Source organism: Cydia pomonella, unplaced genomic scaffold (assembly GCF_033807575.1).
Source record: "Cydia pomonella isolate Wapato2018A unplaced genomic scaffold, ilCydPomo1 PGA_scaffold_206, whole genome shotgun sequence".
In the NCBI taxonomy this organism is placed as follows: Eukaryota; Metazoa; Arthropoda; class Insecta; order Lepidoptera; family Tortricidae; genus Cydia; species Cydia pomonella.
This window is the reverse complement of record NW_026907846.1, coordinates 675,157-701,340: the sequence shown is the minus strand read 5'-3', so window position 1 is coordinate 701,340 and position 26,184 is coordinate 675,157. Positions and strand designations below refer to the sequence as shown.

Sequence of the window (26,184 nt, the reverse complement as noted above, 5' to 3'; positions counted from 1 at the left end):
GCAACTGTCAACACGAGTTTTATTAGGTTATGTGTCCCAGTGCATTTTTTCACTAAAAGTAACGTAAAAGCGATCAGATTAGTCCAGAATTATTGTTCAGTTGTGCAGTGTTAATTTTGTTAAAATATGGCTTCAAATTTTATCGCGAATGTGCCAAAGTTGAAGGGCCGTGAAAACTACGATGAGTGGGCGTTTGCGGCTGAGAACTTGCTTGTCTTGGAACGAATGACTGATGTCATTCTAAGCAAAAAAGCGGACGAGGAGAATAAACCGACTACGGCAGCGGCGGCTGCGGCGGCTGAGACGTTGGATGCAAAAGCCAGAGCGAAGCTAGTTTTAACAATAGACCCGACCTTGTACGTCCATATTAAAAGTACGAAGACCACAAAGGAATTATGGGACAAGTTAAGATCAATGTTTGATGATCGAGGTTTTTCCAGAAAAATTACCCTTCTTCGTAATTTAATATCAATTAGGCTGGAGAATTGTGATTCAATGACGTCATACGTAACTCAGGTTGTTGAAACATCCCAGCGGTTGAGAGGTACGGGATTTGACATAAACGAACAATGGATTGGATCGTTACTGTTGGCAGGATTGCCGGACAAGTTTTCGCCAATGATAATGGCGATCGAGCACTCGGGAATTCCTATTGACGCAGATGTTATTAAGTCGAAACTGCTCGATATGGAATCGAGTGAACCGCAGTCTAGCGGAGCGTTTGCCGTAAAAGGTTTTCAGAAGCAGAAACCTGGCAACACTAAAAATGAGTCTATGGCTAGAAATGTCAATGTCAAGTCGTCGAACAAGAAAAATATAACCTGTTACTCATGTCATCAGCCGGGCCACTACAGAAATCAATGTAAAATGATCGACAAAACTGAAAAACGAAAGCAATCAAACGCATTTAGTGCAGTATTTTTGAGTGCAAAATTCAGCGCGTCAGATTTCTACGTGGATTCGGGAGCGAGTTGTAATATGAGTCCGAATAAAGAATGGTTGACAAATGTGTCAAACAATCCTCGAGTTAATGAGATCGTGGTTGCCGACAAAACCGTAATACCAGTCGAATGCAGTGGTGATTTGTGCATCACCACAGAAGCTGAGGGTTTTGAATACGAGATTCCAGTCAAGGACGTATTGTATGTACCGTGTTTGGCAACAAATTTATTGTCAGTGAGCGAGCTCTTGCGCAAGGGCAATACGGTTTCATTCGAGAAAAACGGATGTCGCATCTTCAACAAAGATAATGTGTTGGTGGCTACAGCGGACTTAGTCGAAGGTGTATATAAGCTGAATGTTCTTAAATCGAACAGCTGTTTTTTGTCTTCGACGACGGCAAGAATTTGGCATCGCAGATATGGTCATATTAATAGTGACGACCTTAAAAAAATGAATGAAGGTGCAGTTGCAGGAATGTCAGTGAACGACAAGATAAATATTACCAAAGAAAACTGTGTGGTATGCTGTGAGGCTAAGCAAGCTCGGCTACCGTTTTCTCACATTGGTACCAGAAGCACAGAGGTTCTTCAGAGGGTACATATAGACCTATGTGGGCCTATGGAAGCAAAATCTATAGGAGGCTCAAAATACTTTATGCTTTTAGTAGATGACTATAGTAGGATGACTTTTGTTTATTTCTTGAAAACAAAAGATGAAGCTTTTGAACACTTCAAGCAGTTTAAATTGTTGGTTGAAAACCAAACTTCAAAGAAAATTCTGTCTATAAGGACAGACAATGGATTAGAGTTTTGTAATAAAATCTTTGAAAAATATTTACAAGACTCGGGCATAGTACATCAGAAGAGCAACCCATATACAAGTGAACAGAATGGTCTTGTTGAACGACAGAATCGTTCGATCGTAGAGAAGGCTAAAAGTTTGGTGTTTGATGCAGATTTAGACAAAAAGTTTTGGGCAGAGGCTGTTCATACATCTGTGTATTTGAAAAACAGGTCTATAGCATCAGGTTTGAATAACAAAACACCATATGAGATGTGGACGGGGCAGAAGCCGGATGTAAGTAACCTACGTATCTTCGGAAGTAAAGTTATGGTTCATGTACCTAAAGAGCGTCGTCTAAAGTGGGACAAGAAAGCGAAGCAGTGTATACTTGTTGGCTACGCTGATAATGTCAAAGGCTATAGAGTGTATGACCCTAACATTAACAATATAATTACAAGTAGGGATGTAATTATAATTGAAGAAGGAATTGAGAAGGAGAACAGCGTGCAGATTGATATTTCAGGTCCTGAAAAGAAGGTGGATTCTGTAGAAGAAGAAGTTCAAACTGAAATGGAGCATTTTGTCCAGACCCAAGATCATGGTGGACAAGAACTGAATTCCTCAGTTGAATCTGATGAGGCAGAGTTTTTTGAGGTTCCAGATGACCATGAGCCTAACGCCAGAGAGGGAAGCGTTTCAGTGACTGAAGAAGCACCAGTTCAAACTACATCCAGTGCCACACCTACCAAAAGAATAATAAAGAAACCAGAGAGATATGGATTCACAAATATGTGTGTGGAATCAAGTCAAAGCTCAATTGAAGGAGGTATTAGTCTCCAGGAAGCTCTGAATGGCCCTGAATCTTCATTTTGGAAGGAGGCTATGAGGGAAGAATTAAATTCTTTTGAAGAGAACAGTGCGTGGGAATTAGTGGACTATCCTGAGAATAGCACAGTGGTTCAGTGTAAGTGGGTGTTCAAAAAGAAAATAGATTTAGAAAATAAAGTGAGATACCGTGCGCGTTTAGTTGCAAAGGGCTTCACCCAAAAGGAAGGTGTTGACTTCCATGAGACATTTTCTCCAGTGCTTAGATACTCCACATTAAGACTCTTATTTGCTCTTGCTGTAAAACTTGATTTAGATGTAAGTCACTTGGATGTAACGACTGCTTTTTTAAATGGTTTTTTGGATGAGACAGTGTACATGAATCGGCCTGTTACTCCTGACTGCAGTGATGAAATGAATAATAAAGTTTTAAAATTGAAAAGGGCTATCTATGGGCTCAAGCAGTCGTCTAGGGCTTGGTATCAAAGAGTAGAGGAGTACTTGCATAGTCTTGGCTATAAGAAATCTAAATTCGAGCCATGTTTGTTCACTAAGTTTGAAGGTGATACTAAAATTATCATAGCTCTGTTTGTTGATGATTTTTTTGTTTTCTCCAACAGTAAATCAGCTACTAATCAATTAGTACAGGAGCTAAGTGTTAATTTTAAGATCAAAAACTTAGGTCAATTAAAACAATGTTTAGGCATGAGGGTCAAGGTCCAAAATGGTATGATAACAGTAGATCAGGAACAGTATGTAACTGAATTGCTTCACAGATTTAATATGATTGACAGTAAGTTAGCGGAAACTCCTATGGAAGTTAATCTACAATGTGAAAAATCAGGAAATGTATGTAAAGATAAGAAATATCCTTATCAACAATTGTTAGGTAGTTTAATGTATCTGTCAGTTTTGACCCGACCTGATATTTCATATAGTGTGAGTTATTTAAGCCAATTTAATAATTGTCACAGTGAAAATCATTGGAAACATGCTAAAAGGATTTTAAAATACTTACACAAAACAAAAAATTATGGTCTTGTGTATAAAAAGGACAATTCATCTCTCGAATGTTTTGTAGATGCTGACTGGGGGTCAGATGTCAATGACCGGTCATATTCTGGGTTTTGTTTTACATTGTCAAATAGTGTAATATCCTATGAATGTAGAAAACAAAGAACTGTGTCACTTTCTAGTACTGAATCAGAATTTGTAGCCATGTCAGAAGCATGTAAAGAAGCTATCTACTTAAAAAATCTTATTACTGAAATATTAGGTAGCTGTGATACTATTGTTTTATATAACGACAATCAGAGTGCACAAAAATTGGCTATAAATCCCATGTTTCATAGGCGGTCAAAACATATTGACATTCGCTGTCATTTTGTCCGAGAGGCTGTGGCAAATAAGTTTGTTAAAATTAAGTATATGCCAACAGCTGAAATGCCAGCAGATGTTTTAACAAAAAGTTTGTGTTCTGTTAAACACCATAAATTTGTTAAATTATTAGGCGTTACAGCTGTATAATAAATATAAGTTTGTTTTTTGATTTTGTTAGGTGGTGGTGTTAAAATTGTAACAAAATCATTATTTATAATATGCATTCCATACCAGTGCTGCCATCTGTTAGTGCTAAGTAAAAACTTGTTACTCGATAACGGTGTATTTCGGATGAAATAAAATTAGTCTGCTTGCAACTGTCAACACGAGTTTTATTAATTTCTAATCTTGAGTTTCTATAAGACTTGTTCGACTTTGTGTAGGTTTACTTGTACGACTTCAAAGTCGCAAGTTTACTCAAGTTTCTGTGTATAATGTAAGAATAAAACTGTCATTAATTAGGTCCATGAAGAAAACTAGGGACTCAATATTGAGACAATATATCATAAATAGAAAATAGGTATTCGTACTTCTTAGTCTCTAATAAATCTGCGCACATCTGCTAAGCCAAGACATAAACCCCCTTATTCATAAACGTATACTAAAGTTACGATGCCGCTTATCATCGTTTGTCCCTTTCCATCATACCAATCTGTCGTCTCCAATCAAAAACGACGATGAGGTGATAAAATGAGCACTGTGATAACGCCCAACCCAACTTATAGCCCAAATCCTCTTGTACAATAGGAGAATAGAGGTGCCCAGAAGTGGTATATACCTAGACCTAGACATATCAATGATCTGCTTAGGCCAGTTAGGCCTACTTGCTGGATTTTGAATTTAGTAACATTTTCCTGTATTTTTATCATAAAAAGTTACAAATTTAACTGGCACCCAAGTTTTAAATAATACATCAAAATAAAGTGTCCCTGACGTTTCCTAAGTCGTTTCACGTATTCTCAATGGACAATCATCAATTTAGTTTCCCCTAATGTCAGGGTCTCAAGGCATGGGGTCCCCTTGGAGTGGTGGGAGGGGGCATTAAGTTGTCATTTATCAGTGGCTGTCAAACCAACACTAGTAAGCACATTGAGACGTTAACGAATTGATTCGGATGAAAGCAGTTTGTATAAAAGCCAGTGTGACTCTTCAAACTTCACGACAAGTCTGACTGTTTAATTCTCCGAAATGTCTCATATAACATACCTACTCGTATAATTAAAGGATAGACTTTTAGTATTTATGACGCTAAATCCCATGTTATGTACCTACTAACAGCAATAGTCTTATATTAATCGTCACTTGGTCAGCCATTGGATTGGTGGCATTTTCATTGAGCACTGTAGACGAGACATAGGTGCAAGATAAATAAGGCAAAACGTTGCGCAGTCATAATTATACTCAGACTGAAACACACTCAACTTGTCAGTGGAAAGAGGCGCGAAATTGAAATTTTCTATGGGGATCCAACACTGTGCCTTTTCTAAATGTGCCGCCATTTTATACTGAATGTATGTTCGACTTTTACGTAGTATCTTTTTAAGAGAGCGTGTGCGTTAACTGTAGAAGGCAGGACAAGACTAATTATTGGCACAGTGTCAATGTCAAGTTTAACTTTCTGATTTTGGCCACAAGTTGGCAGGCCCTCCAGCGCAAGGGAGCGTGCTTGATCTATAGTAGGTAGCATCTACTCTTTAGCGTGAAGTGTCAATGTCAAGTTTAACTTTCCGATTCTGGCCACATGTTGGCAGGCCCTCCAGCGCAAGGGAGCGTGCTTGATCTACAGTAGATAGCATCTACTTTTTAGCGTGAAGTGTCAATGTCAAGTTTAACTTTCCGATTTAGGCTAAAAGGTGGCAAACTGCAACGGGCAGCATACGGTCCTCAGCAGGTTGATTCACAGCCCAAACCGTCACCGTGGGCGTGTACTGTTACCAGTTTGTTTACTTTCGGCATTACCTTCGTGTTTGCTCTACGATCGTGGACACGTTATGGGTAAATTGTGCACACAGTATGTTTGTATGGCTTCTGTTTCACGTTCTGTTGTTTGTATACATGTTGGAATGACATTACTGTAATCTGTTTATGGTTAAATCAGTTATTACAGGACGTATGTAACTAAGGCTTGCGTAAAACAGAAATAGAATTCTCGTGAAAACTTAAATGATGTTATCTCTATTTCTTAGCAAAAGTAACATAATACCACAGAATATAATTTTTTTTTTCTAGACCCCATTTAAAAAAAATGGCAGTTTTCTATAAAATCTCAACCGCGATAGAGCGGTAGAAATCTACAGAGTGCCTGCTATCTACTGGTACAGGTTGTACAACAAGCCTCTACGTTACACTATAGGTATTCTATATGTAAATCTATCAACGGAATCAATAATATTATTCGAATTTGTGTCAGTTGTTCTCGAGCTACAATCGCCGCGATCTAATAAAAAAAACTAGTCTTTGAAGATTTATCCTTACGCTTACAATGTTTACATGAAATTGATGCGTCATCTTTACACCCTTTACAAAGAAGGAGATGTGGGATTAAAATACACGCAACGAATTTGCTGCGTCTAATTCAATGGTCTGTGGTATCAAGAGAAACGCCACTCGAGGCGACCCTCGACCCAGCTAACGAACTGATGATACGGCCACTTTATCCGATCAAGTAAGTGGCGTCAAGACAGGACTGGAACAGTTTTGTAATGGGACAGAATGAGGATATACACTGTAGAAGTCAATATTCTTTAGTAAATTATTACAAAAGTATAATCTTGAATTTCCCACAATATTTTGAACATCCGTGACAAATTAAAAACAAAGTGATATGACCGAAGGTGCATCAATAGCATCAATGTCACCTATATTAAATCCCTTTAAACTGAACACAATTTTTTTCAAACTTTGTCAAAGATGATCAAAATATTGTGGGAAATTCAAACGATAATATATTTATTTATTTTAAACTTTATTGCACATATAAAAAGAGTACAACAGGCGGACTTAATGCCAATAGGCATTCTCTACCAGTCAACCATAAGGCAAAACAGAAAAACTTCACGGTGGGTGCAGTGAGAATTAAAATATATATTCCCCTTGTCCTATTTAAAGTTATTTATTACTACTCTAACATACTTTTGGAAATAGGTAGATTTGTGTCAGATTGTTCCATCGTCTTTTTTCCATCCTGTTATCCCCCCTGGGTGTAGGGCTCGAAACATTTTCTTCCACTGACTCCAGTCCTGGGCTGCTTGGGTAACCTCTTCTCACCCCATTCCCAATGCACCCAAGTTTTGCTCCACGGAACGACGCCAAGTAAATTTAAAGCGACCATGTTTCCGTTTTCCGGGCATCTTCCTGGTCAGGGCCACTTTGGATAGGTGGGTGTCAGGCTTCCTGAGGATATGCCCAATCCAATGCCATTTGTGCGTTTGGGTCTCCTTGTGTTCGGGTACTTTTCCGGTTATTCTCCATAAGTGAGTGTTTGTGATCCAGTTAGCCCAAAAATTGCATAGAATTTGCCTTAAGCATTTGTTCACAAACACTTGGGAGTTTTGTTATTAGATCTGTGCGTACAAACCAGGTTTCGCCCCCGTACAACAGTAACACTGCCTTTCAGATTGTTCCATAATATTAATTTATAAGTATTCGACCTATATTAGATCAGTTTCCGTTCCACGCTAACACCCTTCCGCAAACGCATTGTGGAGCGGTGTAACCGAGCGCTTATGATTTGACATAGACTACGTCGCAGTAGATCCCACTATATAAAACAAACAATAATGATTGGATTCAACACTCACAATCATGTACCTAAGTGCTCGGGGTTTCTTTGCACTAGGTAGCGTATTTTTCTATTTTCGCATATCTTTCATATACAGATACGAGTAAGACAAGAGTCCGAAACAGCTTACTAAGTTACAACCTACGGCTGTAACACGGGTCACATTTTTATCGGCTGTCACCATGCATATCACGTTCTAACAAGTATGTAAGTGCGAAAGTAACAGGCATAGTGACAAGTGATAAAAAATTATCCATGTTGCCACCGCTGTACATAAAAATCGACAAAAAAAGTAAGTTTAAAATACCTTAACGGTCTACCTAGTGTTTGAGCAAAAATGGGCTGTACTAGTATATGCATTTTCAGTAAATGTCATAGAGATACGTTATTAGGTAAATGATATCGATGAGCGCATGGATTGCACAGTTAACATATGTCAAATAACGCAAACATGTCGAGCGCGGAATAACTTCCCCGACGAGGCACATAGCACATTAGCACATAGTCAACATGCTACATCCAGCGGTAATCAATGATCAGTTGATTTGGCCGAACGCCAACAGACACCGGGGGCGCCAATGCAACTGCATCGTATCGTGAATATTGTGATGCGTCTGAAGACCGAAGGCCGATACGATGGCGCTCGTTCAATTTCCTACTGTTATCTATCGATTGGTAATAAATCGTGTAATAATAAGACACGCCATAGTACGGAATTCCTTTTAGTGTCTGTATACGCATCGATGTGTGTGTAAGTTCCTTAAGGCAATCAGTTGAAAATATTGTCAGGTCACCAATATTAAGTTGTCTCCCGGTCGTGAGTGTAGCAATACAAGTTCTTAATTAAGTACCTCTGCTTTCTTATTTTAACTCCCAGGTCCTTTGACAAAAAGGAGTGACGGAAAGAACGTTTTGATGACGGCAGTAATTCGGCGTCACTCTTGCAGTTGACATCCGATCGTCAACTTAAGGGGCGGCATAAAGCGTGGTCACTCTGTATGAAATACTACTTATACAGTGCTCCCGTCGTGATAGGAGTTAAATTGACTTAACCGCAGACGAACGGGAATCAGTTAGCCTATCCGCACACCCTCCGCGTAAGGGTGAGAATTACCATAATTGCGTCTTCAAAGCTTGCCCGTCCCACATAATAAGGTAACAGTGGAAAGATTTAACAGTAAGAACGGGTAAGGAATTGTTTTAAGATCGCGATAGAAAATAAATATACGCAAGCTTATATGATTGATTATGTGAGACGTAAAAGATGGAAAATTCTAAAGACCGCTGATGCAACATACAATTGTAGGTACTTATTTTAGATATGTCTCCCGTTTATTTGTTTTTCAAACAATTTTATTCCGGGACCGGTGATAACGAAATTACCTACATAAATTACTAGTGTTACGATTATGACTTGATTGAGAAGGTCTGTAAGTACATACACACTTACAGACCTTGACATTGAATTGAATTGACAAGGAATCTTTTACAAAGGAAGTTTTAAGACATATCTTAAAACTTCCTTTGTAAAAGATTCCTTGTCAATTTCTACTAAACTGTTAACTCCTACATCATTGTAATGTCAACAATTCCGACTATATTGTGTGATACTAACTCCTTCTGTTCTTAATTTGTTAATTCTATAACAATGTTTGATTTCCGCGTATAACAATTATGGTTTTATTTTTGGCTCCAAACATGTACGAGACGCAAAAGTGCATGGCGACTTTATCAATTAATTAATAGTTTCTCCATGCAATTTCGTAGCACACTGTACTTTACAAGTGTACAACGAGTATAAATCCTATTCTGAACATTCACCGCCGGAATAGAGATGACATAATATTGGTTAGTAGTGTTATTACTAATTCGAAGTACTAATTGAGGATGTCTAGCGTAACAATAACATTGGAGTCACGATTGAATAGAATCGTGAAATAAAATGTCACACAATATAACCTGGACAAAAAGATATCACGGAGGAAATTAGACCAGTCACTGTTTCGACTGATGGTGTAACTTTTATGTCCCTACTGTCGTCGGGAGGGATATTTGCGGCCCTCCCCCGAGTCCCCTCCGTCTTTAGGGTGATGAAAGTTAGCAATAGGTATTTGTGGCGTGCCTCTCAATTTGTCTTAAGTGTAAAATGAATTATGGAAACGTCAGACAGGCGCGCGCATTCATGGAAGGCACTAGATATTGGCTGATTTCCTCACTTTGGACTTAGGGCAAGTCAATACCTATGGTGTTTATGATGTTCGTACCTACTGTAAAAGAGTTCCCTACTGCCATCATCGTTGACCTTGTAGAAAACCCACCCCCTTAACTTACCCCATTAGCTAATTTCTGATAGTAAACCTAATATAAGAGTACAAAACGCCAATAAAATGTATTAAAATGAGTCGTTAGTTCCTTGCTTTGCAGTCTTACTTATAACTATGGCCAGGAGTAGATCGTAGTGGTATCGTTAGGATCCCTAAGTTGTGTCCATTAATAACACCAAGTTCTTTAGGAAAGTAGGGATAGTCGCTAAAGCAAACAACAGTATAAGGTTTTAAAGCATTTATTTATCAGAAGATGATTTTATACTTATTTTAGTCATATTTAAGAGTTGAAGAGTATTATTTTATCAAGTTTGATTGGTTTTAGTCCCTAACATTACCTGCCTGTCAACTAACTAAGTGAAGGAGTCTACTGTGGCTTCGAAACTTACATACTGATAGGAAGAAAACCACAAGAAACCTATCAGATGCCTAACAACGCGACACAACGAGAGAGATTTCTAATACTATGACTCTAGTTGAAGCTAGTTATCTAACACTCATGCTTACTATCTAAAAATAATTAATATAATTCTACAGTTTCTTAGTAGAGTGCTTCTGTAGATGATAGGAGTAATGCTTTGAGTCTACGCCCTGAAAACACATTGGATCCGGTAGTTTCCTCAAACAATTCTATGTTATAACCTTATGAATCTTATTAATAACCGTTTAAATTCACTTGCCATTTCAAAACTACTATCCTCATTACATAGACCTCTCTAAACAATCAAATTAGGAAAAAGCCAAAATATAAATACATGATAGATAAACCCTGATTCAATTCAAACTCCAGATTCTCTTGTTATAGCATAGTACTCAAGAGTATAGATGAGGTTTTATTACATCCATAAACTTTCAGGAATGCTTTGCTTACCTGATGTACACTATAAGTTTGAATTCTGAATTGAATCTTAGAATAGTTTTTCATTCCAGATACTTTATTCAATTTTGCAAGGCCCTTTTCCAACCATGCTCATTCTCTTAGATATATTTTATCCAAAGTGAGATCATATATTAGATCTAGATATATTTTTCAGTTGTTTCCAATATAACATATAAATTTTGCTATGGCAAAGCTTGGAGATACTTCATTATTTGTAAATTCATCAACAAATATTCAATTTAGCAGAATATAAGCAAACACATTAATTTAAATAAATGTCTCCCTAAGAATAGAGATAAATAATTCGCCTAGCCAACATAATATCCTTCTGTATATAATTTTCTACATTATTCAAGACCACTCTCAAACAATTCATTCTAAACTTTGAATGAAACTTAAATAACTGTAAATTATTTAGATTTGCCTCTATAACTGTAAGTTACACTCGAAGGTTGAAATATTAATATACTCAGTCTAAGTGAATACATAATCACTCACCGGACTCTCGAGGACTACAACCTGTGAAGTTCAGCCGGGAGCTCTGCTGGCTGCTTCAGACCTCCGTAGGGCTTCTGTCTTCGGAGACTGCCTTTCGGGCTCCGCTCCTCCGTAGGGCTCCGCTGGCTGCTCCAGTCCTCCGTAGGGCTCCGTTGGCTGCTCCGGTCCTCCGTAGGGCTCCGCTGGCTGCTCCAGTCCTGTGTAGATCTTCCGTCTTCGGCTCCGCTGGTTTTCCTTCTTCTATTGGAGGTCTTCTCTTTCCCGCTGCTGGAGACTGAATGAATTCCACTAGCTTGGCTCTTCCTATTTATACCCTCTAAATTTTAGTATTACAACGTTCATTTCGTCCTGATCGTCTCGATCGCTCTCTTCGTTGCGTTTGTCGCCCAAAGTATCTTCTGTACTCTTCTAACTTTTCATCGACGACATTTTGGCTCCAGAGTGCAAGCGAATTTGAACTTACTGTGTATGAACTTAAGATTCATTTTTAAATAACTCATTTATTCGGAATTTTTCCTATGGGATTTGTTTTTTCTAATTTTTAAGTAAAATACTTGATTTTTAATAAAATTTAATACTAAATCAGATATATTTATTATTTACTAACAATTTTTAATAAACTTCCTTCTTTGAAATCGCGTATTTTTGAAGTTATGAAGAAAATAACCTAGAATAATTTTTATCATGTTTTCTCGAATTTCCTGTTATTTCCACTATTAATTATGACTGAAATTATCTTTTAACCATATATTCTAATTTTCTACAGCTTCATTTAACTTCAAAAACCCCAATTTTCCATAATTTTTAACATTTGAATTTTACATGAACAAATAATAACCTAATTTATTATTTACATGTTTTCCTGTATGTCCTACTATTTCCTTTATTAATTATAGCTAGAATTATCTCTTAAAACATGTGTCCTAATTTTATACAGTATCACTTAACTTAGAATCTCTCAATTTCCTATAATTTTTATCATTTGAAACTTTTCTTGTTTATCTCTTATTAGTAAGAGTAGGAGATGGCTTTCTTAAATAACTGTCTGACTTTACATATAATATTCTATATAAATCAACTGGAATATTCTTCTTTTATCTCTTTAAAACACCTTGATTTCTCAGTTAAATCCAGGGTTAGACAATTTTAGGGTTTAAATGCTTACATTTTATCAAATATTTTCCTATGTACAAATTAGTTTATAATATTATTTATTTGGAGTTTCAGTTTCATGCTTAACACAATTTTCAGGGTAAATACATAATATGATTCTCTAGTTTTATAGTAAGTAATTAACATAATTAAGTTTCCAATTGTTCATAAACCATCTATGCAAAAGTTACATACATAACTTCGTTTTACATGATTATGTTTCAACCCTATGTGAAGATACTAGTCTTCCTTTGAAATTCTCTGCAATCCCAGCCTATTTAATGCTATCCCGCATACATTCAAACATTAAATTCTTTAATTAATAATGTCAATGAACCCTTTGTGATATTTGATTTCCTATCCAGCTCAGTATTAACAAAAGTATTCCTATATACAATTATATGTCCCTATGTCTCTAATTAACGATGGCTGAGGACATCTGTCTCGTTACAGTCTGCCCTTCGTGATGTTTGACGCGCGAAGGACATTAGTTCTTCAAACAGAAAACATCTCGCACCCCAAAATGAGAAAGTTATCGATATTTCACCCACCAAGTGTGATTTCACCCTATCTGAATAACCATCAATCAAAAAGTTGACAGCAGCATCAAAAAGAGTAAAATTATAAGTGTGATATGTAAAATGACCATTACTCAGTAATAACCAGCTAATTATGAAGAGGAATCCCAGTCTTTAAGGTTTAATTAGTTTCATGAGGCAAGATTATAAGGAAGCCAGAATGTCCACTCTCAGATGAAGTACGAAAGTGTGAATTCTCGTAATCTCTAATAGAAACTTACTCTGCCCAGTCGTTTGATATCCTTAAGCCAATTTTTTTTGACATACAAATATCGCATCCACATTGTCCGGACTAACGATGAGACAAGGTAGTCTTCTCCAAAAATGATCATTCCTTTTATGATATATAACCTCCCACAATAATATTCCCATGAACCAACAACCAGTCCGCAATTCTCATCAAATCAACTAGTATCACCTTTTATGGCGTAATGTCCCCACTCAAATGTAGGCAAATCAATTACTAAATACTTGAAAAATCAAAATATTCTTCATTGATTCTCCCTCATCCGAATACAGGATGTGTGGATTTTTAATCATCACCGCGTGTTGAGTGTCTCATTGTCAAAGAAATACTCCTAAAACTGGTATCTTCTATCCTAGCACCAACTTTTCCTTGACAATGATCGTTGATGTCCCTTTACGACCCCTTCCTTCCCGTCCCTAAGCTCAATCATTCGAAATATCCATAACTTTGATGACCATATTCCAGATTTTGTATCATTAAACAAAAAAAACTCTCCTACACAGAAATCATTCAGTCATTACTATAATAGTATATTACGATACAAGCGCAAAAAATAGGAAACTCGAAACGAACGGCGATAAATCAAAACACGACCGAAGAAAGTGCTCTAATCAACACGAGTCACGGATCACCCACTCGCACGTGTATCGTACTACGTTTTACAATACATATGGCCCCTTAAATATTTGACACAGTAATGTAATATGCTAATTTTCGCACTAGTGCGGTAAAGTAGCACCATATGTATCGTAAAGAAGCATAAGTCATCAGTCTGCCTACCTACACTGTCAAGTTAGTATATTTCCCTAACATTTGCCTACACTGTCATTGCTTATCTCACTATTTCGTTTAAAAACACAAAATCGTTATAAACATGGTCAAAATAAATTAAATTTCCTAAACGCATGAATATTTAATTAACTTTTAACATTCGGTAATAATTAAAAAAAACTGTGAACAACTTAAGTTTTTTTCTGTTTATACCCAAGTACCCCATAAATATAAATGTTGCGCAAATTCCAGCTATACATTAATTTTAATATAACAAAACCTTATATCAAAATACTATCTTGCCTATCATGAATGCAGCTGCCATGCCCGAAAACTCGCTCAAATAAGGAATTTTAAAAGTAAATGATTACACGAGTTCCCTGGCCTGTTCACCGCACCCACTGTGGCAGAAATCTAAAGGAATTTTACTTCTCCGAAAAACACATATCACAAGTATAATAAATCTTGCATACGATTGCTTAAAATACTAAAATCAATTTTTATGTGCAAACTTTTTACAAGTTTCGACGTCTATTACCAACTAGACAAATTAAAATTTGTTTCAATTAAGTTTCCTAACTTACAGTAAACTAGTGACATCTATTGTCGAATAATCATAAAACTATTAAAAATTCTCTTAACATTATATAAAACTTCTACCTACATTCCATTATCTAGTTTAAAGCTCATACAGTACCATCCAGTGTCAACTAGACGAAGTAACACTATAATAATCTTAATACTATACAAAATACATAATATCTTAAAATTGTTTCGTGTCTCAGTCTGCAGCACCATCTATTATTGAATAGAAAAAATACTGAAACTAAAAATAAATTTATTTACCTTAAGGATAATTCTACTCATCATATCGTTAATTAGTTTGTGGTAAATACAGTGACATCTCGTGGTGTTTTTAAGAATTAAAATATTTTAGCACTAAGTAAAATCTTAAGGAGAACATCGAGAGGGTACAGTGACATCTAGCGTTAAATTGTAACTTAAAATTTTGTAAGTTATTAAAGACATTATATTCATTATAAATACTCTAACTGGTCTTCTAAATAGATATGTATTTAAAATTATTATGAATGAAAATGGCTCACGTTCCTTGTTCTGGTGACAGGAATGTAGGTTGCGCTCGTTCATCAGCCCCCCCGCCAACTTGTGTAGAACCACGGAGTTTATTCTGCTTGCTAATGATGTGGCTATCTTGAAAGTTACCTTCAGCTAGGAGATCCTCGGTTCTCGTAATCAGACGATTTTAAACATTCCCTGGTAACTCATAATAAATACAACATTAATCCCCTAAATCTGAACAATACATGGCTTATATTTTCGTTCGACGGCATTTATTAATCACATTTGATTTAATATTTTCTTTCACAATTTAATCTATTCTGAAGAAACTTTACCAAATAATCATTAGTGTATATATCAGTCTAGTGTACTAAGGGTTCCGTACAATATTAGCATGAAAAATCCGATTCTTAATATTTATCCTATTAAGTTTTATGAATTTTTTTTAGGAAACAAACTTAATTTTGCAATTGAAATTTTATTGCCGGCATACAATACCATATGTAGAAATTTGTTTATCAACTGCAGAAAGTTAAACTTTATTAATTCTTTTACTAAAAATACAAATTCATGAACTACGGACGTGTTATCTTATTTGTGACGTTATTTAGAGGGTTTATCTCGTAGAACAATTATTATTGAATGAAACAATTGGTATAAATTAACCTCTTTTCTATTCATATTTTTAAATTGAACTATATACTATATTCCATACAAAGAAGTGTTGTACTTAGGATATGATAAATATAGACTCAAGGTATGTAGAAGCGAGCTAAAGTAGGCTGAAATTCCTAAAATAAAAATTATTTATTTACATTAATCTTTACTAAAAACATAATAATTAAAATATAGAGAAAAAAAACAAAAACTACATAAATAACAGGAAATTTAAGTAACACCTCAAATGACAAAGATAGGTTTTGAACCCACTTTCTTCCTTTAACCAAATATGATATATCAGTAACTGCGAAATAAATGATCCGTTTTAATATTAGCGCTGCCCTTATTATCAAAGGCATCCCGTCAAGACTTAACGTCGATTAATTTCTTTAAATATTAAATACATAAATATTATGGGCATAATTTTTCTCAACCTGGCCTAATCCCGTACCGAACTATACTCGTACCATGGATACTGAGCTAATATATACTTACATAGATAAATACATATGCACTTTGTTGCTTAGAAAACACCCATGGTTCTAAGACAGATATCATGTTCTTCACACAATTAAATACACTTACTAGGATTCGAACCCAGATTCAATGACTTCAAAATAGGCAGAGTCATTACTCACCAGACCAGACAGACTCTAGACAGATATGTGTGATGGAATATAGAAATGGTTTATACCAAAGGCAACCATATTTAATTTTTGAGGAGGAAAGCTAATGATAGTTCAGAATAAAACCTTCATTAATAATTTATTTTGTATTTATTTACTCTAACACTAATGACCTTACTAACAAAACTATTAATTTAAGAAGGAAAATAATTTAAAATCTATTCTTACAAACTAACTTACAACCACTATTTCCACCACATCCTAGTTCCTTGGCAGCAAAACCATTGTAATTATCTTAGCATGATGTTCCAGCGGTATAATCCAATTGAGTTATTATACAGAATCAATGCAGATTTCTAACAACCCCTCACTTCACTTCACCTCCAACTTCTCTATTTACAAATTAACTACATTCTAAATATCTACTATCTATTAAAAAAAAACAATAGTTGAAAATTTTCTAACTTAAACTTACAAAAATTAATGTACACAAAAAAATTAAATAAACATAAAATTTACACTTCTGCACTTAAACTTAAAACATAACTGTTCCCTTTATTAACTTGCTGAAATAGTATTACTCTCTTCAGATTTGTCAATTCAGAAGCTTCTTCTCTTCTCTCCAAGTTAACTCTGCTTCCTTTCGAGCCGTTGATCCAATGAACGCTAGTTCAATCACTGTGACATTTCTTAGAAGAGGTGATTCAGAAGTAGTACTGATCAATGTTTGTCATTCTACTATCATACTCATCAATATGTAATTATCCTTCCAATAAATGGTTTTCTTAATTTCAAGTAACACTCCCCTTTTTTTTCTTATTTCTCCATTCTCTACCTGCTGAGATTGCTAGATTCCTCCTTTCATATCATTTTATATTCATTACAAATAGAACGGAAATATTATGTAATGTATGATATTGATGAAGTTCCTCCAAAAGATGATGTACACTCTTTACTGCAAACTTTCCTTCCCTTTCTCTAGTTTAAACTGCTCCTTGATTCTAGGCTAATTTCCGCTAATAAGTCACTTATATCACCATGAACCGGTAAATCTCGAAGATAAATTCCTCCACAAACTGGTCCGACGATCCGGCCATAGTCGCAAGAATTGATGTGAGAAACAATGCATGAATATACAGTGTAACGATCCCTGATGTAGGCTTTCGCATGGCAGTAGATGTAGAAATCAAGTATCTTCAAAATTCTCAAACACATGTTGGGTCACTTGTATCATATTATTGTCTTATCTCCTGTTTCTAAGCTGGTGAAATGCTTTGAGGCATCTTGTCGTGTATGATGATCCCATGTAACTACTTTGAAGTGATGGATTGATTACACAATCAATTTTATTTCGATAACGCTGTCTTGTCATGGATCATGGGAATTTAGATTCTTTACAGAACTTAGAGAGATATTTATTCAGTCTTTCCTCTTCTCTTGATGATGGAACGTTTCTTAATTTTGCTTTCTTTAACTTTGCGTATAATAAATAAAAGCAAATTATCATCACATTTCTTATCCAACAATTTTGTAGGTTATAATTTATTTTTTTCTTTACATTTTGTCAATTTTGACCTCCAAGATAAACATAGAGTATAAAACAGCCAAGATGACAATTGCTAAATCGCTTCGATTAACAAACGCTTTGTGTCTCTCTTTCACTCTTCAATATTCGTGCGACAGTGACAGTTGCGCTATGATCGCTACTAAGTGTAAGCGACTTACATGTTGGCTACTCGGTCCGTTCTGTTCATTGGTAGGCTTAAGGCTACCCAACTTAACAATAATTATTCTCTGTGGTTGAAATCAGGTCTCCACAGACTGTACGATATCCAGACACGGCAAATATAACTAAATATTTTACACAACATGAACATTAACACACACGCATACGCGAACGATTCATTATCACTACACTTTTGTGTTATACCTTTTTAAAATGATGCGGTAAACACTTCAAAAATTCATCCTTATCTATTAATCATAAAATGGTATTCGCGTGAAAGAGATAAAAACAAATACAAAATCGCAATTATATTACACTCCCCTCTATCCTGTGTCGTATTCCCCAATATTGAAAGTCATGGTCTGCCTTTTGCATCACTTTCTCTCTTATGATTTTTCTCTATCTGTTTCTGTCTCTGGCGGCAGTGGTGCGTAATTGGTCAGAACAATGTATTTGACTGCGTCCGCATCCAGGGCTTTTCTCGTCTACTTTGCTTTTCACACTTACTTCACTCCATGAAATCTTGAACACTAGCTAATCATCATTATAAGGTTTTCTTCGTTCCATGTTTATTCTTCTACAATCTTTGTGTCAAATTAATTTATGGTTTCCAATGAATTTCTTAAATACGTTCCTCTTTTTCCCCCTCTATATCTCTCTCTTTCCATACATAAACATGACAGTGGTCAAACAAAATTCAGTTCTAAATGCAATAACTCGGTCTATTAGGAATTTCATTTAGCTTCCGCAATAAATTATATCATTATTATTTTTACTTGAAAAGAAAATAGTTTAGTGTTCATTACAGGATCTTTCTTCTTTTTATTCTTCATATATCACAACACACGTAAAAACTTGAAGCACAACTAACTAAAAACGCACACAATTTATCGCAAGATCTATAGAGCCCTTAATGACAAGTGTAAATGCGTCACAGTCATTTTCTCGTATCTAAGAAATATTCATACAAAAAGACACTACCAACATAAGGAAATAAAACGTGAAAGCTTCAACGCCATTTTGTTGTTATCTATGATCCGCTCCTTACATTATTGCGTACATATTAAAGCGTTAATTTGACATTGTATTGAATTCAGTGTATCCCTTTCATTTTAAAAACTAATAAAAGAGACGTGTTTATTGAATCCCGTTTTGATTATGCATCATGGTGATTTTACCGCTAGAGAATTACGTCCACCAGCACACATGCAGAACAAAGTTCGAAATGGCTATAATTGTTTGATGTGTTAACTTAGTTTGTAAGTATAATATTTCAGACTTTAAATAACGTTTTGCTTTTATAAAGCCGTGTGATTAATTGTAAATATGAATCTACAGTGACCTGAGTGCTTGATCTTGGTTCCGGATTTAAAATAAAGTTCGCAAGAATCTAAAAAGAACCTTGACGTGAATTTAAAACAAAATACATGAAAATTATTGTATAACTTTAAGATGATTACGGAACAGAAAATGGTATGTATTTTCTTCAGTTTTAAACCATTATTTAAACCATATTAATGCATCTTTGCAATTCAATTTCATAAAAGAATTCCCCTTAATGAACAAGCTATGTGTAATATGTTATTTCTATCCAGTCTTTCTGACGGTTTCGTTCTGAATAACATCTACAAATTTTTTCATATCCAATATTTAATAAATTTGTTTTGATTTTCAGGTTATAAAAGCAAATACATCCAAAGTGAAACAATAAGTGCGAGAACTTGAATGATTTGTGCCTAAGCCGCGCCTTTTGAATTGACAAAGTCAAATCAATGAAAACTATCATGTAAGTACAAAATTTGAAATAACCTATGAAAATTATGATCCCTTGATGAATTTTAAAAGAAAGAAACACTGACTGCCCTTTACATTTTAACCTCTTTGTCATATCTGTTTTTTTAATTAACCTAAGCCATTATCAAAGAATCAAATAAACATACAACACAAGTCGAAGTAAAAGTAAATCAACTTAAGCAACTTTAAATTTGCATTTATTTGCCAAAATGCCATACTACAACCTGTAATACACTCTTCCATAAATTAATCCCAACTATACTTATTTTGTCATTGAAACCCATTCCTTAACAAAAAAATGTCTTAAAATTTTCAGCCAACGAAGTGTACTTAGCCTGATTCAAAGACTCTACACCTGGTCTAACTACTTTCCATGACTTCTTCACTACTTCAGGTAAATGTTTACTATTTGACTTGTTTTTACCAAATAAATCCCAAAATGTTAAATATTATATAATAATGGGTCAGTTGTGATACTCTGACATTTCTGTTTGAAATTAAATAACATGTAACAATAATAAACAACAATTTCATGTCAGATTTTAGTTCTAAAATGTATCAAACCAAACACACAAGTCCAATTGCATTTATAGTATGACAAAAATTAACTCTAATGCCTATCTACTATGTAATCTCTGTTCCTGGGTAGCTAGCTTAACTATATTAGACAATTCTTACTCTAAACTTAATCTGTACTCTACTCTTTGATTATGAACTAACTACTATATGTTAATAATTTGTTTCACTGTATAATTTCAGAACAGCAAAAGTTACCAGCTTCAAATACCTTGTTGCAGCTCAACTCTGCATCCTGAAATATTTAATCTGGGCAAATACATTGAGATTCTGATTTGTGTTAACAACAATGAGCTGACAACATCCTCTCCCAACACATTAACAACTTTGAGACAGTAACGCCTCTCCCCCAAATGTGCAGATCTATATAGAAAAACAAATAAAATGAGCCTGCCAACCTTTAGTTTATGAATCATCATTAGTATCCAATCGAGTTTCAAATGAGGTAAAATACTACAAAATCGCTGATGCAGAGTAACAAGATTACATTGTGAATAAAAACACCTACAGAAGACTAAGAAGATATAGGCTGCCCTTGTTCCATCAAACCTACTTGAAAGGTGTATATGTAGTCACATGACTTATTATGCTTTACTATTTTGAATCCATTGTAAATCCTGCACTATCTTGTGACTAAAAAAACAGAGAATGAAGATCCTAGTACTTCAAGTCTTCGCCTACACGTCGCTGTGAGATTCTAGACTCTGTTCTTAAGCTTTAAATACATAGAGTATGTATCATCCAGCAATTATGAAGCAAATTGTGAAGCTGTCAGTAAGACGCAGAAAATGATGGCCACGTTTGCCCCTTCAAACCCTGTTTGAAAAACAAATTTACTTGCATGTTTCATCAGGCTTTCCTTCTACTAGCTGCTTGTAATGTCTGCACTTCATTTGACTGAAAAACTTAGTAAATGACTACAGATTCCTGACAACAAGCCCCTGCGGTTGTTTCTACATGTTTCCTGAACAAAATCTTTTTGAAATGAAATCCTATTGATGCAGACAAACGCCTTTTAACCTAGAGTCTTTGACAAGACGGAGTAGTCGCCGCGACGGAAATGAAGATAAATAGATTACATTATTTCTAGAAGAGAAATTAGCAACACAAATACTATTTATGACCCCAATATGTCAAATGAAAGCCATAACTCCGAGCGTCCTACACACCTGTCAAGATGACTTGAGTAAACTAGGAAAGGTAAAACTAAAATGAAATGAGCCTATAAAGAACACAGAAGATAGCATGGCATCGTGCGAGTTCGTGCAGACACCCTGCATCCTTGAAGTGTCCTGGAACCCAACATCATGTATTATGTTGTCAAGCAAAAAGGTATCTTTCATATTTTTCTTAAACAAAAATGAATTTAAATTTAACAGATAGTGAATTAAGTATGTATGCATGTTTGAATTCTCTATCAATGTTATTGTTATTACGATTCTATTATTAATTCTAGTTGTTTATACATGCATACAGACATCCTTACATTTTATGTAGTGATTAACCTAATTTGGTCTACATGGTACCTACATAATTACTGTTACTACAAATTATGTGTTATCAGCCAAATAACATCTGAAAATCGCTAACTACATCTTCCTATAAATGTATTCTAGTAATATATCTACAAATTTAAATTCCCTAATCCTTACTTTAACCTTAAACTAAATTTTAAACTTACAAATGTTAAAACATACAAGATAAACAACAGTAGATATACTGAAACTATTAACTTAAGCAATAGATATTGATTTTATTTATTTTTCTGATTTCAGAAAGTCTGCAATCTCTCCTGTTCTCTAGTCTAATGAACCTGAGGTCTGCTGTCCGATACCATAACAAATCATCAAACTACAAGCTGTTTAAGAAGATTTCACTAATTATGCTATGCATTTGACTCCATGTGTAATATACATGTAATATGTGACAGAAATTTGTTACTTGGTCAATAATAAAGGAAATATTCCGCTTTATTTCAACCCCATCTGTGTCCTAGCCTTGACCTTGTACCCTTACAAATAGATTAACCGCAATCAAACTAAATGCTATTTTTTTTTCAATATTAAGACTCCTTATAATACTCCTTATTAGCTTTCTAAATAACTGATCTATAAATAGTAACATAGCAAATTAGATATCTACAACTTATTACTAACAATTTATTACTAACTGCCCTTAAAATATAAGACTCGAGCCTAGCTTACAGATTTACCATTAGGTACCCATTATGAAACAAATTCTCCAAAGACATTCCCATCTGCCCAAGTGTAAGTTGATGATAAACTCAAAAGTTACTAAACAGATTTCTACGTGATCCCTATCAATAGAATGATTCTAAAACAAAGTTTAAGTATAGTATAAATTAGAGCAAATCCACATCTACCATGCTATAGTATCCTTCAAACAGGAAGGGCACGCTGACTGATGTCATATCCTTACAATTCATAACTTAATAATGTCAAATCTCGCAAAATAATCACGAAAAATACTAGAGTTAAAATTACAAACGAAACTAAAGTAATGACATCTTTTCAAAATTCCCGCTTCTAAAGAAAATGCAATCATCCGGCGAATTGGTAATCAGTGGGTCCCTTTAATAAGGCGTTTACAATGTTTGTTTTTAAATAAATGAATAATGCTTCAAAGTCGGAGTAATAATTTCCTTTTTTTATTATTTAAGATTAACAGAAAGTTAATATTTCCAAAAGTTGCAAGAAATATTTGAAACTTTACAGTCAATGATTTCAAAGTAAAGATAAGCTCATGCATACAATTCCGACCTATCCAATCACTGCACGCAAGACAGCGTCATCCGTTGTAAACTAAGTGTCAGATGGTCAAAGACACACGCTAAAGTAGACCACACTCCCGCCCCAGTAAATAAATCTAGGTTAATAGCTTGAGGGAGACCTTAGGCCCTCTCTTTCTTTAAAGCGACGTCGATGTGACAAATAAAAGTTACCATTATTGCCGCAGCTAAACAAGCCATGCTACTATTTCTATTGATATAAATGTCGTTATAATAGATTTTTCCGTGCTAGTTCATTAATTTCACTTAAGAATATTAAGTAGGAATAAGTGGAAGTTAAAACATATTAAGATGTGCTAGATAAATTCATTTCTCTTTTAAATTACAAACAAACTCTTCGTAACCAAAGAAGCATAATTTTAACTACTTAAATATCAGCATTTAGAAAAGGACTATTATAAAGTGAGACAATAAACCAGCCTAAAGAGCACCGAGCGAAGTCAAACAACCGTCATAATGAAACAAAATGATCGCTTAAAACCGATCTTAAACAAGAAATTAATGAAATCTGAAATGATTTACCGATGATTCCGATGATATGAAAACTCGCGAGTGTATTCGATTTTCCCGTAATAATTGTTATATAATTTCAAGACAATTAAGCATTTAAAAGAAATTGGAAAAGGCATTACGTGATATCTTTCCACTGTGCAATTCGCCATACAACGGAACACAGGGGTGTTACTAAATGCGATCTTGACACCCAATGTATTGGCCCAATTGGTAATGATCGTAAGGCCCGTCTTTACAAAACAATATATATGTCCATGTCAACCGAACGTTCAAACAAGAGAGTAACCTTGACGTAGTTGTCAAAATGCCCGGCTTGCGATAACTAAGTTTACATGAACTTTTCGTAATAAATAAACTATTCAACCATGTTATTAAGTTCAAATCGCGCGTATAAAATAACAAAACAAAGGAATGCAGTGATTTGAAATGTGGATATGATGTTGTGTAGTGTAAAGTGAAAAACCAAGATTGTGTAACTTATGTTTCAAAATATCATTAAGGAAATATGTAGTAGATATCAATTATCCCCCTTTCCCATTCGCTTCAGCAACCGTTCCCACTTTCCTCCAACTTTCACAAAACAACAAACTGACCACAAAGCTTGGAACTTCTGACTCGATATAAAATCTAACTTTAACTTGAATAAAAGTTAAATCCTGGTCACGCAAACCAAACTGTAGAAAACCCACCCCCTTAACTTACCCCATTAGCTAATTTCTGATAGTAAACCTAATATAAGAGTACAAAACGCCAATAAAATGTATTAAAATGAGTCGTTAGTTCCTTGCTTTGCAGTCTTACTTATAACTATGGCCAGGAGTAGATCGTAGTGGTATCGTTAGGATCCCTAAGTTGTGTCCATTAATAACACCAAGTTCTTTAGGAAAGTAGGGATAGTCGCTAAAGCAAACAACAGAATAGGGTTTTAAAGCATTTATTTATCAGAAGATGATTTTAAACTTATTTTAGTCATATTTAAGAGTTGAAGAGTATTATTTTATCAAGTTTGATTGGTTTTAGTCCCTAACATTACCTGCCTGTCAACTAACTAAGTGAAGGAGTCTACTGTGGCTTCGAAACTTACATACTGATAGGAAGAAAACCACAAGAAACCTATCAGATGCCTAACAACGCGACACAACGAGAGAGATTTCTAATACTATGACTCTAGTTGAAGCTAGTTATCTAACACTCATGCTTACTATCTAAAAATAATTAATATAATTCTACAGTTTCTTAGTAGAGTGCTTCTGTAGATGATAGGAGTAATGCTTTGAGTCTACGCCCTGAAAACACATTGGATCCGGTAGTTTCCTCAAACAATTCTATGTTATAACCTTATGAATCTTATTAATATCCGTTTAAATTCACTTGCCATTTCAAAACTACTATCCTCATTACATAGACCTCTCTAAACAATCAAATTAGGAAAAAGCCAAAATATAAATACATAACAGATAAACCCTGATTCAATTCAAACTCCAGATTCTCTTGTTATAGCATAGTACTCAAGAGTATAGATGAGGTTTTATTACATCCATAAACTTTCAGGAATGCTTTGCTTACCTGATGTACACTATAAGTTTGAATTCTGAATTGAATCTTAGAATAGTTTTTCATTCCAGATACTTTATTCAATTTTGCAAGGCCCTTTTCCAACCATGCTCATTCTCTTAGATATATTTTATCCAAAGTGAGATCATATATTAGATCTAGATATATTTTTCAGTTGTTTCCAATATAACATATAAATTTTGCTATGGCAAAGCTTGGAGATACTTCATTATTTGTAAATTCATCAACAAATATTCAATTTAGCAGAATATAAGCAAACACATTAATTTAAATAAATGTCTCCCTAAGAATAGAGATAAATAATTCGCCTAGCCAACATAATATCCTTCTCTATATAATTTTCTACATTATTCAAGACCACTCTCAAACAATTCATTCTAAACTTTGAATGAAACTTAAATAACTGTAAATTATTTAGATTTGCCTCTATAACTGTAAGTTACACTCGAAGGTTGAAATATTAATATACTCAGTCTAAGTGAATACATAATCACTCACCGGACTCTCGAGGACTACAACCTGTGAAGTTCAGCCGGGAGCTCTGCTGGCTGCTTCAGACCTCCGTAGGGCTTCTGTCTTCGGAGACTGCCTTTCGGGCTCCGCTCCTCCGTAGGGCTCCGCTGGCTGCTCCAGTCCTCCGTAGGGCTCCGTTGGCTGCTCCGGT

At 35.0% G+C, this 26,184-nt stretch overlaps 1 protein-coding gene and 1 long non-coding RNA gene across 4 annotated transcripts in view; one reads left to right on the top strand and one right to left on the bottom strand.

The window, feature by feature from the left end:
• LOC133533819 (uncharacterized) overlaps nucleotides 1-26,184 on the bottom strand; it is a 152,935-nt gene that overhangs the window by 27,861 nt on the left and 98,890 nt on the right. The window lies entirely within an intron of this gene.
• LOC133533816 (uncharacterized) lies at nucleotides 19,941-22,602 on the top strand. 3 transcript variants are annotated; one of them, XR_009801927.1, is made up of 3 exons: nucleotides 19,941-20,039; nucleotides 20,807-21,955; nucleotides 22,399-22,602. It is a non-coding gene; the product is annotated as an uncharacterized LOC133533816 (long non-coding RNA). The 3 variants fall into 3 exon arrangements; XR_009801928.1 differs by lacking the exon at nucleotides 19,941-20,039 and adding an exon at nucleotides 20,360-20,441; XR_009801926.1 differs by lacking the exon at nucleotides 19,941-20,039 and having other exon boundaries at nucleotides 20,534-21,955.